Raw genomic sequence first — 8,524 nt, forward strand, 5'->3', positions numbered from 1 at the left:
TACTGTAGTTAAATGGAAATATGGAGAAGACAATTGCGTGGAATGTCGTTGTAATAAAGAAGTATGTAAGCTGGGGTTACCTTCGGTGGGCCAGACAGGGCCTGGTCGGTATATCATCAGAGGGACCATCTGCTGCCTCGTTCTTCCCTCCTTTCTTGGTCTCCATGCTCTGGGTTCTTGACCAGGGTGCCACACCTTACCCACCTCCCAGGTCAGGGGTTATTCATAGGGGAACGGGGGAACGCCAGACTGTCTGGAACTACCTGTGTACCGAAGGATGAGTCTAGAGTGGGGGAAAGAGAGAGGAGAAGAAAATTGAGTTTGAACACACACACACACACACACACACAACACACACCACCCACACACACACTACACACACATCACCAACACACAACAGTCGCACTAAACGAACACTTCGCTAAATCGTACATGTAAAACGAACACCTATCAGCTGTAAGCACTGCGACACACAACTTACATCTTTCTTCCTCAATCTTGGAAATTATTGGCCCTCCAATTCGACAGCGTGACTCATGTGAGGGCTCGCTATTTTGTCATCTGAATCAAGTTAGCTAATCCAACTTTATCATGTGTTCCAAATACTAGATTTGTGATATTACGTGCGAACTCTGAGAAAACCCTTTTTGGGGCAATGGTAGTCTGGGTTAGCGACGACAAACTAGGCAGCTAACCTTGTTGTTCTGAATTAAGAAGCAAAAAAAACTGCGCTGCCTTTCATCGTAGACTATGGACTTAGGAAGTGAGTCGAACATTTTCCTGAACAATATGTAAAACCATTTCCAGTAACGTATTGAAATAGGTGAAGGCGCATCCTATTTAAATCTAATTTGACCTATGCTCAAGCTCCAGGCCCAAGTGAGGGACATCTATTGAGTCGCCAGTGCAGCTCTAGTGGCCCCAGCTCTGCCTCTCCATCACTACTCGTTGTGTTCATTTCCCATATTTCATCTACTTTTCCTCATCAGCATCATCCACAACACAAAATCCTCTCTCTAAGTCTGGGTCCTGTACCCTCCTCGCGGCGTGAGCACACCGCACCTGTTACTCGTAACTCTCCTCCCATGTGAGTCTTCTGTCTCTCTTAGTCACCTCTCTAACCTGCTCTCCAACCCGAGGTCCTCTCCATTAGCATTCGAGACTCTCAAACCAGTCTCTACTACTCCCCCGCCTCCTCTCCGAACCAGCATGAACCAGATAAGAAGCTCAGAGCAGGTATGCAAAACTATCCCAGGAGAACTTGTTTCACCACTAGGTACTTTACTATCCTTTGCAAGGGTTGAAAATAAAATGGGCTAACAGAGAGTAGAACTAGTTACTAAATAGCAATAAGTAAAGCATTTTAATTAAAACTCTACATCTCTTGTCAATACTCATTCGCCCCACGTTCGATATCTTCTTTCTTCTGTCTGCTCTCTCTTCAATGGGTCCTACATAGCGTCTTTATCAATAGTCAAACTATACTCTCTACTGCGAATCACTTCTTTCTACAAAGCTGCAGCAAATGATTAATTATCTCTCTGAGTCATAGTGTGATTCTCTCCTCGTACCTCATTGACTCAGATCATTTCATCGCTATCCGCTCTGCACTGGCGTTGCGAAACAAAAATGTGCTGTTTTGAAGCGATGAAATCGTGAGGGGACGAGCTATATACGCTCTACTTCGAGACCATCGTAATGAGGAATAAGAAAAGTACCAATGTTTAAGATTAGGAGAGTAGAAATGATCATTGGCACTGTGAATCCATTGGGTTCTGTTATGCCGTATGATTATGACCAGACGAGAGTGGCCAAAACGGTATGCTAGAAGTAACATTGAACAAGGTTACTTTCAGTTCCTGTGGTTATGTTTATATACATTTTACAAAGTGACTGGGGATACGGTTGTATGTTATGTAACCCGTGGCTATTGACACACTTTTGTCTCCGTAGGTTCTCTCCTATTCTTTGAGGAAATCAGTTGTTGTTGAGTGAGTTTATGTAAGTCTGAACTAGAGTGTTCATTATTTTTACCCAGGGTACCCTRCAGAAGTTTGTGGATGACCTGTTTGAGACGTTGTTCAGTACCGTCCACCGGGGTAGCGCCCTGCCCCTCGCCATCAAATACATGTTTGACTTCCTGGACGAGCAGGCGGACAAACACGGCATCCACGACCAAGATGTMCGCCACACATGGAAGAGTAACTGGTGAGAAACCTGAATGATGTAGAATAGAAATGATAGGATGGGTCTATAATAGGATGTATAATATAGGATGCAATGTGTATCAATGTGTATCTCTTAGTTCTACAAAAGAGGCATGACTAAACTTTATCAGAGGACGATACACTGAGTCATCAGTTAGAAACATTTTCAAATATAGCAGTACTGGATTCTGCCTGGAGTTATGAGCCTTAAGTTCCTCACTTTAGTGACCCAGAAAGAGGAGAGAAATAAAGTACTGATAGTTAGTGGATTCTGACTCTGACTGAGGGCTTTGGTAACCCAGGGAGTGAAGAAAAACACAGAGTGGATTCTGACTGACCCATTTCTTTGCCCTCTCTCTCCCTCTCTCCCCCTCTACCTCCCTCTCTCTCTCTCTCTCTCCCCCCTTCTTTACCTCCCTCTCTCTCTCAGTCTTCCACTGCGGTTCTGGGTGAACGTGATCAAGAACCCCCAGTTTGTGTTTGACATCCATAAGAGCAGCATCACAGACGCCTGTCTGTCTGTGGTGGCCCAGACCTTCATGGACTCCTGCTCCACGTCAGAGCACCGCCTGGGCAAGGACTCTCCCTCCAACAAGCTGCTGTACGCTAAAGACATCCCCAACTACAAGAGCTGGGTAGAAAGGTAAGAGTGAGACAATATACACATGGTCATCTCCATGTAAAAGAACCCATGAGCACCAGCATATGGAGTTTATAGGAGCATATTCAACTGGGTGTCAAATGAAAGCTGAGAGTCTATTTGTTTTCCATCCTAGAAATGTGGAATAAGCAAAGGCTTTGATTTCTGGTCAGACAGAWGGAAAAGTGGTCTTAGAAAACATCTACCAGACAAAGTCTTAAAAGGTGTTASAAATACATTAAAACACGATGTTGAAGTAAAGACCCCTGCAACTAATATCAACACTTATATAGTTTCAGAGAAAATGTTCTGTCTTCTAAGTTTAAGAAACATTGCCTTGTGCCTTGAAATGCCGTTACCAAAAACCCACATATCTTTAAGAAGTAACAAGTAAAGGGAGACCTACCACTTAGTTATAGCGGTTTTTACTAATATCAATTTTGTTTATGAATTATTAAGTGATCGAATTTCTGAAAATACTGAAAAATTTACTATTTTATAAATATACTATTGATACAATGGGAAATCATAGTAGTCACAAACAACAGTTGGGTTCACAAGTTAGGAAAGCACAGTATAGTACAGCACAGTATAGTACAGCACAGTGGAGTACAGTACAGTATAGTACAGCACAGTATAGCAGTTCAGCCAGTGAGTAACCAGCACATTTGAGAGAGTCAAGCAAGTGGAGTACCGTATACAGTATATTACAGCCACTAGGGGTATAGTTACAGCAGCCAGTAGTAAGTACAGCACAGTGATGTAACAGCACAGATAGTACAGCAACAGTGGAGGTCAGCACAGTGGAGCGTAACGCTACTATGGAAGTACAGTACATTATAGTACAGCACAAGTAGTAAGTACAGTACAGTTATAGTACAGCACGTATAGTCAGCACAAGTGGAGTACAAGTCAGGTATAGTACAGGCACAGTTAATAGTACAGCACCAGTGGAGTACAGTACACAGTATAGCTACAGCACAGTGGATAGTCAGCACAGAGTATAGTACAGCACATGAGTACACGCACAAGTGAGTCAGACATCAGTGGCATGTACAGTACAAGAATATAGCGATACATGCACCAGTGCATACAGTACATATGTACAGCCACATGGAGTACAGCTAGCATTATAGTACAGCCACAGTGGGAAGTACCAGTACAGTTTAGTACCACACTGTCAGAGTACGCACAGTGGAGTACAGTGCAGCACAGTGGAGTACAGTATAGTACAGCACAGTATAGTACAGCACAGTGGAGTACAGCACAGTGGAGTACAGCACAGTATAGCACAGCACAGTAAAGACAAGTATAGTTCAGTACTTTACAGTAGAGTAGAGTTCAGTACAGTACACAGTAGAGCACACTATGATGTACTGTATTGTACTGTACTGAACTATACTCTACTGTACTCAACTGTACTGTGCTCGACTGTACTCTATTGTACTGAACTCTACTTTACTGTGCTGTACTGTACTCTACTGAGCTCTATTGTGCTATACTGTACTGTACTCTACTGTAATGTACTGAACTATACTGTGCTGTACTGTACTGAGCTCTATTGTACTGAACTCTACTTTAYTGTACTGTACTTAGATGTCCAAACTTGTGAAACATAGACATCTGTGATTGGTTCAGATGTAGTCCGATCCTGACCAACCAAATTTGGTCTTGTTTGTGTGCAGAGCTCATTAAAATAATAGCAAGTGTGTAGAATAATACCCAAATATGCAAAGGATATTACATATCTATCCATACCTTTGTGTACYTACAGTATTTAGGATACATCACCATGAATAAAATCCATAATTGTGCATTTCTGTGTGCAGATCAGATCATGTTGAAATTCCTTTACCACAATTATGTTACCGGGTGTAAATCCACTTCAATAACCAAAATAGATGTTTTCAAAGTCAGTGAGTCATGTCATAGATGACACCCCATTTCTTTCTGCAGACATCGTGAATCATTATTTGGAGCAGATATTTAACAGTTTTTCGAAAACATGGACACAGTACTGAACTATACTGTGCTGTACTGTACTGAGCTCTATTGTACTGAACTCTACTTTACTGAAGGAGATTTTTTTCTGTTACTAAACTTTGCATCTGCACAGTTCTTACAGTAAATATGTTTTTGTAAAAGTGTAAATTGTTCAAATTAGTCCTTGTGCATAGAGTTTTGTATTTGTTGAACTATTAAATAAAAGGTTTTTGTTTGGCATACATTTTAAGTCTGAGCACAAATCTGTTACCGTGGAATTGCCCACATACAATTCTATATCCTTGTTTTATTACCGCTCATACAAACTGTTTTGGTCCTGGACACACATTAAGTATTATATATGTACTAGTAAAATGTGACTAATATGTAGAAAATGAGGCTCAACTTTCCAGGAAAGCATTGTGGTATAGAATATGTCCATGTTGATAGTGAGTGTCGCTCCCTGTATGTGCCTCCAGGTATTATGCCGACATTAACCGTCTGCCAGCCATCAGTGACCAGGACATGAATGCCTACCTGGCAGAGCAGGCCAGGCTCCACTCCACAGAGTTTAACATGCTCAGTGCTCTCAACGAGATCTANGACCAGGACATGAATGCCTACCTGGCAGAGCAGGCCAGGCTCCACTCCACAGAGTTTAACATGCTCAGTGCTCTCAACGAGATCTACTCCTATGTCTCCAAATACAGTGAGGAGGTGAGTCCTGACACACACACACACACACTGCAGTGATGGACATTCTAATAGGCTAGGCTACAATCCTATTAACCCTCCTATTCACTCAAGGCTAGTTAAAGGTCATTCCTAACTCATTTAGAGTGTTTCTAGAACTTTTAGAAAGGCCAAGTTTCTCTGATTTGATGCTATTCTTAGAAATAACCATACTCCCCACTCCACCACATCACATAACCCATCCTAAGTGCCATATGTCCCGGGCCAGTGAGAGCTGTAGCAGACCTGGCTGTGGGTGTATGATATGTGGAGGAGCGACAGGAACAGCAACTGTACAAGCAGCTCAGCATGCCGCCCCATCCCCTGAGTGGTGTGAAGGAACACAGCCCTGTTCTCTCCCTCTCTCTGTGGCTCTCTGGAGCAGAATCAAGATGTGGCAGACCATTTGTCTCAGATCACAGGGAGAGTGAAGAAGGGGGTTGAGGGGAAGAGAGGGGAGAGATGGAGAGACAGAAAGAGAGTTAGAGAGACAGACAGAGAATGAGGGAGGGCAAAGTGAGAACGAAAGGGAGGAGAGAGAGAAAGAGAGAGAAAGATTTAGGAGGAGAGAGAGAATGATTAGGGGAGGAGGAGAGAGAGAGAGAAAGAGAGAGAAGCATGGAATAGTGCGACAAAGAAGAGACGGAGAGAGGCGAAACAATGTGGAGAAAGAGAAGGAGAGAGAAGACAGAAAGAGAGAGGGGGAGAGGGAGAAGGAGAGAGAGGGGGAGAGAGAGGAGAGAGAAAGAGAAAGGTTTCTGTAATGGAGACGTTCCGGCTTTAATGTCAGCAGCTCCTCTGGGAGCCATTAGTCTGACCTTTATATTAGACCACATTCACAAGAATTAGGAGCCCACTCTCTTCTCTCTCACTTTCTTTTATTTTGTATCTTTCTCTCTTCCACTCTCTCTGTGTCTCTCTCTTCTACCTCCTCTTTCCTTCCTGCCCTAAGAGCTTGATGCTGCTGTAGCTGGAACTAGGGCTCACTTTAACCTTCGTCTGCTCTTTAACCTCTCATAAGACCACCTCTTTAACTCTCTATTTAACCTCTCCATAAGACTCACCTCTTTAACTCTCTCTCTTTAACCTCTCATAGACCACCTCTTTAAACTCTCTATTTTAACCTCTCATAGACCACCTCTTTAACTCTCTCTCTTTAACCTCTCATAGACCACCTCTTTAACTCTCTATTTTAACCTCTCATAGACCATCTCTTAACTCTCTATTTTAACCTCTCATAGACCACCTCTTTAACTCTCTCTCTTTAACCTCTCATAGACCACTCTTTAACTCTCTATTTTAACCTCTCATAAGACCACCTCTTTAACTCTCTATTTTAACTCTCATAGACCACTTCTTTAACTCTCTCTCTTTAACCTCTCATAGACCACCTCTTAACTCTCTCATCTTTAACCTCTCATAGACCCACCTCTTTAACTCTCTATTTTTTAACCTCTCATAGACCACCTCTTTAACTCCTCTATTTTAACCTCTCATAGACCACTCTTTAACTCTCTATTTTAACCTCTCATAGACCACTCTTTAACTCTCTCTCTTTAACCTCTCATAGACCACCTCTTTAACTCTCTATTTTAACCTCTCATAGACCACCTCTTTAACTCTCTATTTAACCTCTCATAGACCACCTCTTTAACTCTCTATTTTAACCTCTCATAGACCACCTATTTTATTGCCACTCTCTATCCTGCACTTTTCTTCTCGCTTTGCTCTTCTTTTACCTCATGCTCCTTCTCCACTCTAACTTTCTTTCTCTCACACACACACACAACACAACACCACACACCACACACACACACACACACACACCACACACACACACACACACACCACACACACAACAACACACACCACACACACACACAACACACACCACACACACACACACACACACACACACACACACACACACACACACACAAAATGCCTCGTCTCTGTCTCCTGAGTGCTTATGCCCTTATCTGTAGCTGTCGGGGTTGTTTGTTCCTTGCCTGACTCCTTGTGCGGCCCCTCTATGAACGGGCTAGAGCAATACTAAATGGATTAGAGAGATGGTAGACAGAGGGAGGGAGCTGCACCTGCATACAGCACAGCAGATTAATAACAGAGTGGTATGAGGAGGAGTAGAGGCTCCGCTGGGCTCTGCTCTGCCAGCCTCGAAGAGCACTTAGGCAGATGAGAGCGAGACAACAGGCAGGGAGTCTACTATGGGACAGATTGCTGGAGCTATGTACAGACTGCCAAGAGACCCTAAGAGAAACTAGTCTTCATTAATGTCCCCACAGTGTGTTTAGCACAATGCCTACAATGCTTAGTTATGGCAACACTGTTTATTCCTGGGAGGCATATCAAGCTTTTTCAGCCCTTATTCTTGTTCAATGAACCCCTGTTCTCATAGAATACATTTCTGTCATATAGAAAAAGGAGAGATGTGCTGCATTAGCATTGATCCATACCTGTGATCTTATTGGGTATTATTACCCCTGTTTGATACAAGCACATGAAAAAGCCCCGCCAGCCACCGCGATGTAACGCCGATGTACATACAGCATGTCATGACTGTGTGACACTGCAGACAGCAGAGAGGAGACCCTGTCGGATTCCCCTTTGAACAAGACTTGACAAATGCCACGTTTACGGAGAGAGAAAAGCATAAGATGAAACCGAGAAAGGGCATTACACAAGTTGGATTCCTCGGTTTTGTGTTACCATCTCCAACAGAGACAATGTTATATTCATTAAATAAAAAGCACACATGATCCCACCCATCCAACAGAGAGTGAAGTCTGGACCTTTTGCGTGCTGACTGGCACAGACCAGAGTCATAAACTCAGCAAAAAAAGAAACGTCCCTTTTTCAGGACCCTGTCTTTCAAAGATAATTCGTAAAAATCCAAATAACTTCACAGATCTTCATTGTAAAGGGTTTCCCATGCTTGATAAGC

General features: G+C 43.0%; 1 pseudogene; it reads left to right on the forward strand.

The window, feature by feature from the left end:
- Positions 1 to 6,780, forward strand: part of LOC111966117 (plexin-A2-like) — a 90,088-nt pseudogene extending 83,308 nt beyond the window's left edge.
- The last annotated feature ends 1,744 nt before the right edge of the window (positions 6,781 to 8,524 follow it).

This window comes from Salvelinus sp. IW2-2015, linkage group LG7, assembly GCF_002910315.2.
Source record: "Salvelinus sp. IW2-2015 linkage group LG7, ASM291031v2, whole genome shotgun sequence".
NCBI lineage: Eukaryota > Metazoa > Chordata > Actinopteri > Salmoniformes > Salmonidae > Salvelinus > Salvelinus sp. IW2-2015.